Source organism: Myotis davidii, unplaced genomic scaffold (genome assembly GCF_000327345.1).
Source record: "Myotis davidii unplaced genomic scaffold, ASM32734v1 scaffold739, whole genome shotgun sequence".
In the NCBI taxonomy this organism is placed as follows: domain Eukaryota; kingdom Metazoa; phylum Chordata; class Mammalia; order Chiroptera; family Vespertilionidae; genus Myotis; species Myotis davidii.
In genome coordinates, this window is record NW_006290355.1 from 134,922 (window position 1) to 143,022 (window position 8,101).

Consider the following 8,101-nt stretch of genomic DNA (forward strand, 5'->3'; position numbering starts at 1 on the left):
AAATAAATCAGTTGTTCTCTCTGTGCTTCCCCCTCTCCCAAAAAAAAAAAAAAAAAAAAAAATCAATAAAAAAATATCCTCAGGTGAGGATTAAAAAAAGAAGAAGAAGAAAAGACTAAATCTAGGTAGAAGTTTAGATAGCTGAGCAGATTTGAGATTTGAGGGACTATGAGGGTAGAGTGACCTAACCTTGCAACTAGTGAGGACCAGCATGACAATGTGGTCTTCCTCCTTTGTGGGGAAAGAAGGGATTCGGAAGCTAGAAATCTACCAGGACCTGAAATCTCTATTTTTTTTTTAAGCATTGACATTTGACTAAATCTAGGTAGAAGTTTAGATAGCTGAGCAGATTTGAGATTTGAGGGACTATGAGGGTAGAGTGACCTAACCTTGCAACTAGTGAGGACCAGCATGACAATGTGGTCTTCCTCCTTTGTGGGGAAAGAAGGGATTCGGAAGCTAGAAATCTACCAGGACCTGAAATCTCTATTTTTTTTTTAAGCATTGACATTTCTTTTACTGGGGAAAGACAAAGTATGCATTCTTTTCGTACCACATAAATTATTATGATTATAGGACCAAGTAATAGTATACATAATCACAAATCTCTTTTGATATAAAAATACCCCCGAATGTCACACACATTGAAATGGAAATTTTGGACTGGAACCGGCTTCTTTGTCCACTGGAGTCGAAAAATAACTCCATGGACAGTGGAAGTATAGCAAAGGTGGAGATTTATTGAAGAACAAGTACAGACTCCCACGTGGGGAGGGGGAAAGGGTCCCACCGACTTTCTGTTTCCATGGTTTATAAAGGCAGAAGTTTCTGTGTCTTGATATCCCCTCTGATTGGTCAGTATCTCCTTTCAAATTGGTTACTATAGTGACTCCTGAGGCTCTCCTCCCTCATAGTCCTTCCATTCCTTCTGGGCTTTTGTCCTTCTTCTTTATTAAATAAATAATAGACCTTTTTTGGCTACTTCCAGTTCTCTTGTCTTATGGAAATATACCTGTTGCTGCTTCCTTGTCTTATGGAAATGTAACTGCACCTGGCTTCCTTGTGTTATGGAAATGTACCTTATCCCAGTCTGTAGCCCTGTGTTTTTCCATGGACCCCAATTCTAAAAATTTTCTAAGCCTGCCTATATTCCCCTAAAATTCCTGTTTCAACATAATTTAAACTACAATTTAAAGAGATATATCAGGTCACATTCCTACTTATCCATATCAGAGAAGAATTATTATTTGACAAACAGAATAGAATATGAAATGAAACCATCTGAAAAATCATTGCTGACATTGCAGTCCAATTCTCACCCTTTATTTCTTCAGAAAGAATGTCATAGACTAAAGCTACAGATAAACATGAAGCACTTTATTTTGTTTTATTCCAATTTAGCAAATTGGACAGAAAAATTCCTTAGGGATCCTTTGATTATGGATTATCCCTTTAGAATGCCCTCACAGGAGTTGTTTCACAACAAGGAGGTTATTGTGAATTGACATTTTTTGCCCTTTGAAGAAAGGGTAATGGTGAAAATTACTTTTATGACACCTTATGGGAATCTTACTCATTGTAACAGTAGATGAGTATATTTAGAGGTAGAAACATTGTTGAGGAATTGTCTTTTTGAAACAAAAAGAAAATAGGCTTCTGAATTGAGGTGAGACAGACACCTGTCATTGTTTTATTCTCAAGTGGGTATTTCTATCATTTTTTAAAGTGAGATCTTCAGTCATTTCTTATATCTGCAAGAAGAAGTGCATAAGCTTGGTTATTTTTAACACAATTGGGGGCAATTTTAGCCCAAATCCATTAATTAAATTTGCTGAATAACATTGACCTAGAAATGTTTCAGGTTAAGGCTGATTATTTAATCCCAAAAATGGAGTAGGAAGAGGCCATTCATTTGAATTTCACTTGTTGCCTGCAATACATTATATAAAATGAGGACAACTGTTCTTAATGATATTAATTAGGTCAACAGAGGTCAAATATTACTCAAATAAATATGGAAGAAAGCTATGTATTTGTCTCATGTGGTTTCTGCATAAACAAAGTTAAGTAGGAAGTTGGATGATTTGTATCAAAAAGCATTGGTAACTGTCACTCATGGCTACTTAAGGAATTGGCAAATATCCTAGAAAAACCGCAAGCTATTATCATTAGGAGACCATGGCTCCTCAGAGGGGAAATTTGGAGCCTATATATCCCAAAGGAAAAGATTAGCCCCACATACTATCAGACTGATCAGGTTCATAGTATAATTTGGAAAGATGTGATCCATAAAAATTTTCAGTATTGCTCTCAATTATATTCCACATGCCATTCTTATAAAATTATAATGACATTACTTTGAGTGAAAACAGGGACTAAGTTATTGAGGCACTTGAAGTCAATTTTGGTGATTAGGTATTTTAGTAACCCATGAAGAATGGCCTTGATAGGATTCAATGCCCTTATTGACCCTCACCATAAAGAACTTAAAGTTATAACCAGCAGAATTTCAGATATAATTAAGTTATTTAAAGTTTTTTTAATACATTTTTATTTATTTCAGAGAGGAAGGGTGACCCAGTTGAACCCAAATTCTATTAATTACTTATTCTGCCTTAACCTGGTTGGGACAAGCGCAGGTGTCCGAGGGTCAGCGATAACAACGTCCCCCTCGGATCTTTAAGGTCTAAGGCAACCGAGCCAAGTCACAAACATCAATACACAGAGACAGACGTCAGTCTGCCACCACGCAGGGATTTATTACCAGTTCCTAGTGGATCCTAGCACCAGCGCGGCCACGCCAGGGATGCACACCGACAAGGACCAAGACGAAAACGGGAGCGGCCATGGCTAGGTCTCCTTGGCGGAGCGTCTCAGGGTCGTCTTGCAGAGCAACGTGGAGTCCTCTTGTCTCGGGGCAGGAGACACTGAGTGTCAAAAGTCCGGGGTTTTTATGTGGTCGAGTAAACACGATGGTCTTTATCGGTGGCTGCCTTCTGTGGTGTGCTGTACTGGTGCGATATAGGTCTAGGGCACAAGTTCTGGGCGTTCACTCATTTGGGAAAGTACATTCAGGTTTTGTGGGTCTCACATAGGGTTACAATTTAATATTGAAATAAGGGGGTCACTACATAATAATACAATCATAACTATAACAAAGAGAGAGGGAGAGAGAGAAACATCAATGATGAGAGGAAATCATTGATTGGCTGCATCCTGCATGCCCCCTACTGGGGACCTTGCCTGCAACCAAGGTATGTGCCCTTGACCGGAATCAAACCTGGGACCCTTCAATCCACAGGCCAACACTCTATCCACTGAGCCAAGCCAGCTAAGGCTATAAATATAATTTTAAGTAACCTTAAAAATAAGATAAATTTTTAAAATGGCTCTAAATATGATGAAATTTGGGTAGGATGTGTACAAAATGGCTGACAACTGACATTAAAAAATATTTCAGGCTGAAATTGAATGTGTATAAGCAACATTTCTACTCTGAATCAAAGGACAGTGTGACACTGACATTAAGCCATATATTTCTCACAAACCACATTAGTCCATGTGGTATCCTGCCCTTTCACAAACATACTGGTTTTACTCTCTTTCACCTCTTAATTATCTTTCTCAAAAGACTGGACAATTGTTTTCTCTTAATCTTAAAACCAAACTCAGTTCTTGGCCTATCTTCATATACAAAACCATTCAATGTTCTTCAAACAAAAGAGCCATCCATACATTAACAATATATCTACTCTCTCTAGAAGGTAGTTGATTTTAGTTATTTATTTTTCCCTTACATTTATCAAGGGGAAGGACAAAATATTTCTGAAGAGAAAGCCAAATAATTGTGGTTCTAAACCTAAACATAGAAGGTTGTTTTCTTAAAGTAAGAGGTAAAAGTTCAAATTTCTTTAGTGGTTAGATCTGTCACCTAGTGTCCATCATATATTCTATACAGAATAAAGGAAAGAAGTAGTTTGTGAAACAATTTCATCAAATGTTCATTACAGTGCAGAAAAATAACTTTAGCCTTGTACACATTAAATCTCTTATAGCCTGAAGTGACCACTTATATTTTTCTTTTATATACTCCTGTATTTTACATGGACATTCTATTCATTGAAATTTATGTTTTGTGATTTAAAAAGATCTTGGTATATATCCCTTATTAATGTCAAAAAGTTAGCTAACAACTGAGGTTTAATTCATTCACAAACATTTATTGACTGCTATTTCCCAACAAATTGATGTAGTTAACATATTTTACTGGAATCAGAAACTATATGTTGCAGGCCTATATTTATTTTTTGCTTACTATGAGGCCTTTATAAAATTATGTAACTTTTCTGGGTCCCAATTTCCTCACGCAAGAGCTTTAGGGGTCATGTTTACCAAGTGTGATTGAAAATAGATATAACTTCACAAAAATGAGACTAACTACTGTCAATTCTATAAATATACAAAACAAAAGGAATTTTGCTTGGGCAGTAAAGAATGAAGAAGCAACAGACCAAGTTTATGAATTTTTACAAAAAGTATATGATTTTGTAATAAATACTTAACTAAAAGAAATTGATAAATATTTTTGAAAGCAACTGGAACTTCTAGTTCTAATTTATAATCCTATATAGTAAAGAGGTAATATGCAAATTGACCATCACACTCTCGCACAAAGATGGCCACCCCATGTGGTCACAAGATGGCCAGCAGGGGAGGGCAGTTGTGGGTGATCAGGCCAGCAGGGGAGGGCAGTTAGGGGCAACCAGGCCAGCAGGGAAGGGCAGTTGGGAGTGACTGCTCCTGTAGGGGAGGGCAGTTGGGGGCCATCGAGCCAGCAGGGGAGCAGTTAGGCATCGACCAGGCTGGCAGTGGAGTGGTTAGCGGGTGATCAGGCTGGCAGGCAGAAGCGGTTAGGGGCAATCAGGCAGGCAGGTGAGCAGTTGGGAGCCATCAGTCCCAGATTGTGAGAGGGATGTCCAACTGCCGGTTTAGGCCCGATCCCTGTGGGCCTTAACTGGCAGTCTGAAATCCCCCGAGGAGTCCCAGATTGGAGAGGAATGCGACTGGGCTGAGGGACACCCCCCTCCCCCATGCACGAATTTATGACTGCTCCTGTAGGGGAGGGCAGTTGGGGGCCATCGAGCCAGCAGGGGAGCAGTTAGGCATCGACCAGGCTTGGCAGGGGAGTGGTTAGGGGATGATCAGGCTGGCAAGCAGAAGTGGTTAGGGGCAATCAGGCAGGCAGGCAGGTGAGCAATTGGGGGCAGGCGAGTGGTTGGGAGCCAGTGTTCCCGGATTGTGAGAGAGATCTCCAACTGCCGGTTTAGGCCCGATCCCTGTGGGCCTTAACTGGCAGTCTGAAATCCCCCGAGGAGTCCCAGATTGGAGAGGAATGCGACTGGGCTGAGGGACACCCCCCTCCCCCATGCACGAATTTCATCCCCCCACCCCATGCATGAATTTCATGTGCTGGGCCTCTAGTAATCTATATATGATAAACTATTTAAGCCATAATTTTTCTCTTTCAAATAATTGACTCCATTATATAGTAGACATTAGCGGAAAAGCAACATTGTGAAATATACATAAGCATTATAGCCAAATAATTATGTAAGGATCACCATTCACTGTGTCTATGATCTTAGGATATAAATGTGTGTGTTTTTTTTCAGTTCCTTTATCTGTGAAATTATGATAATGCCTATATTACAATGTTGTGATGATTATTTAAGTTTCTTCATTACTGGTTAAAATGTAATATGGTCAGTAGTGTATCATACTGATTTCTGTAAATTTACTATGATTATACAAGGTGTTAACATTAAAAGAAAACTGGGTGAAGAGAATGGGAACCCTCTGTATAATATGGGGATTCTCTGTACAATTTTGCAACAATTTTGTGTCTAAAATCATTTCAAAATAAAAAATAGAAAAGAGAAGACATTTGGAGAATAATTAAAGAGATCATAAAATAGAAATAGGCGTTAAAAGATATTTAAAGTTTGTATTAACTTTTCTCATTCCCCCAACCCCCACATTAAGGTATGGCAGCCTATTCCAGGCCACCATGCTTTGGGTCTTATTTTGTTGGTCAGTTCCTTTTGCTCATTAGATTCCACAAATAAGTGAGATCAGGTTATATTTGTCTTTCTCATACTGGCTTATTTAGCTTAACATAATATTCTCCAGGCCTCATTTGACCCAGTGAGCCCACTTCTATGAATATGTTCCAAGAAATCAAAAACACCACTCAGGAAGAATATATCTACATCTTATTACAGTTATTCAATCAAATACTAAACAGTAGGCTGTAAGTCAAGAAAATTCAAAATGTGAGAGGGCACATAACATGGGACTGCATTTATCCTCTGGATCTGAGAGCCACCTCTGGCAAAAATCCAATAACATGATGGGGGCCTCAGTTATAACTGCAAGAAAGTGGATTCTTCCAACAACATGAAGAAGCTGGAAAGTGGCTTCTTCCTTAGACTCTCCAGATAAGAGTCTTACCTGGCTACCACCTTAAATGTGAAATCTGGAACAGAAGATCCAGTTGAGCTCAGGGGGACTGGACACCTATGGGACTGTGAGATAATAAATGAATGTTGTTTTAAGCCATTAGTAGTAATATTTATGCAAAAATAGAAAATTAGTATAAATATATATTTCCGGTTATATACATGAAGTGTTGTATAACATATCTTATTTATGCAAGGATATTAAGAGTGGTGATACTGGTGGTTGTTGCTGTATTTGGTATAGGTGTAGTGGCTATGATGGTGAGGTGTTTCATTAGATGATGAGACCATACACTCGAATTCATCTATTATTCCAGTGTATGCCTTAAAATCTGGAATTGTCAAATTATATATGGAGGCCAGGCATGGATGTTCTTAGAGCTTTCTGTTGCTGTTGTATAGCAAACACTTTTTTTTTTAGATGCACAAGCCAAGTTCCTTAGCATTTTATCGATGCCATTCAGAGAGTTATTTGTCACTGAAAAGTCTGTTTGTCATTCCGGACAGGAAGAAGCAAACAGAGCTGCTCTGCAGGGCAGTCTAAGGACTCCTTAGAGTGTGTTAGGATCCTGGAGGAAGGTTAGATGGCTTTCTGTCTTGGTTCCGGGGGGCGGAGGGGGGGGGGGTTAAGCCTGAGTTTTCAGCCACTTGTGGGTGCAGATTGGGCTCAGAGAAGTGCCAGGAGCATCTGTCTGTGCATCACCTCCGATGCCCGCATCTCCTGGCTAGTTCAGGCCCCACTGGGATGTGCAGGCTGTCTCATGGGCATCTCTTTGAGGTGACTGTTGATCCTGGACTTGTGGGTCTTGACAAGGTTTCGGGACTTTCTCAAATCCAAGAGCATCCACATACCAGGTACAAGCACCGAACAGTAGCCTTCAGGCACCGCAGTTCCATTTCTAGCACAAGTGTCCAGGTTTGCAGAAGTCATAGCTCAGCCCAAGGAAATTGTCCATGACTCAGGCCCAGGACTGTTCTGGGTTAAGTCCTGGTGGCATGGTGGGCTCTGGACATTCCCAAATCCAAGATGGATCTCTCAAGGTGGATGGATGGGTTTCCATCACTTTAGTCTCATGAGCAGGTGGAGATGTGATGTGAAGCTGATCTAGGTGAAGAGGCAAATGATCTCAAACACATTTTATGGGCTCATATACTCTTTGTTTCCCTGTCTTTGGGGATCTTAGTCTCTTATTTTGTCCCAGTTGCAGTGGCCAAATTGGTTGGTTTTCACAGGTCACCAACTTCAATATAGGCACAACCTGATAGCACATCATTTAATGATAGCCCTAGGTGTCTCTTGCCTCCTTCCCAAGAGATACTGAGATGAGGCACTTAGATCTACTTAGTACCAATACACACTATAAAAAATGAGAGATAGTGTTTGGCAGATAAATTATCCTTCTTTCTTCCCACTAGCCAGACTGTCCTGAGATACATTAGTTGACGTATTATCTTGGGAAATGTTTTCACAGAATCAAGTAAGTAAACAATGCTTGTTTTATTAAGCAGTGCTGGCTTGATAATGACAACTTTTATTTTATTTTTCTCTTCATCTGTTTTGTTCTCACTTTCTCACATTCCTG

The 8,101-nt window shown here is 39.6% G+C and overlaps 1 pseudogene; it reads right to left on the reverse strand.

The window, feature by feature from the left end:
* Positions 1-7,449, reverse strand: part of LOC102768911 — a 24,868-nt pseudogene extending 17,419 nt beyond the window's left edge.
* Positions 7,450-8,101: the final 652 nt, after the last annotated feature.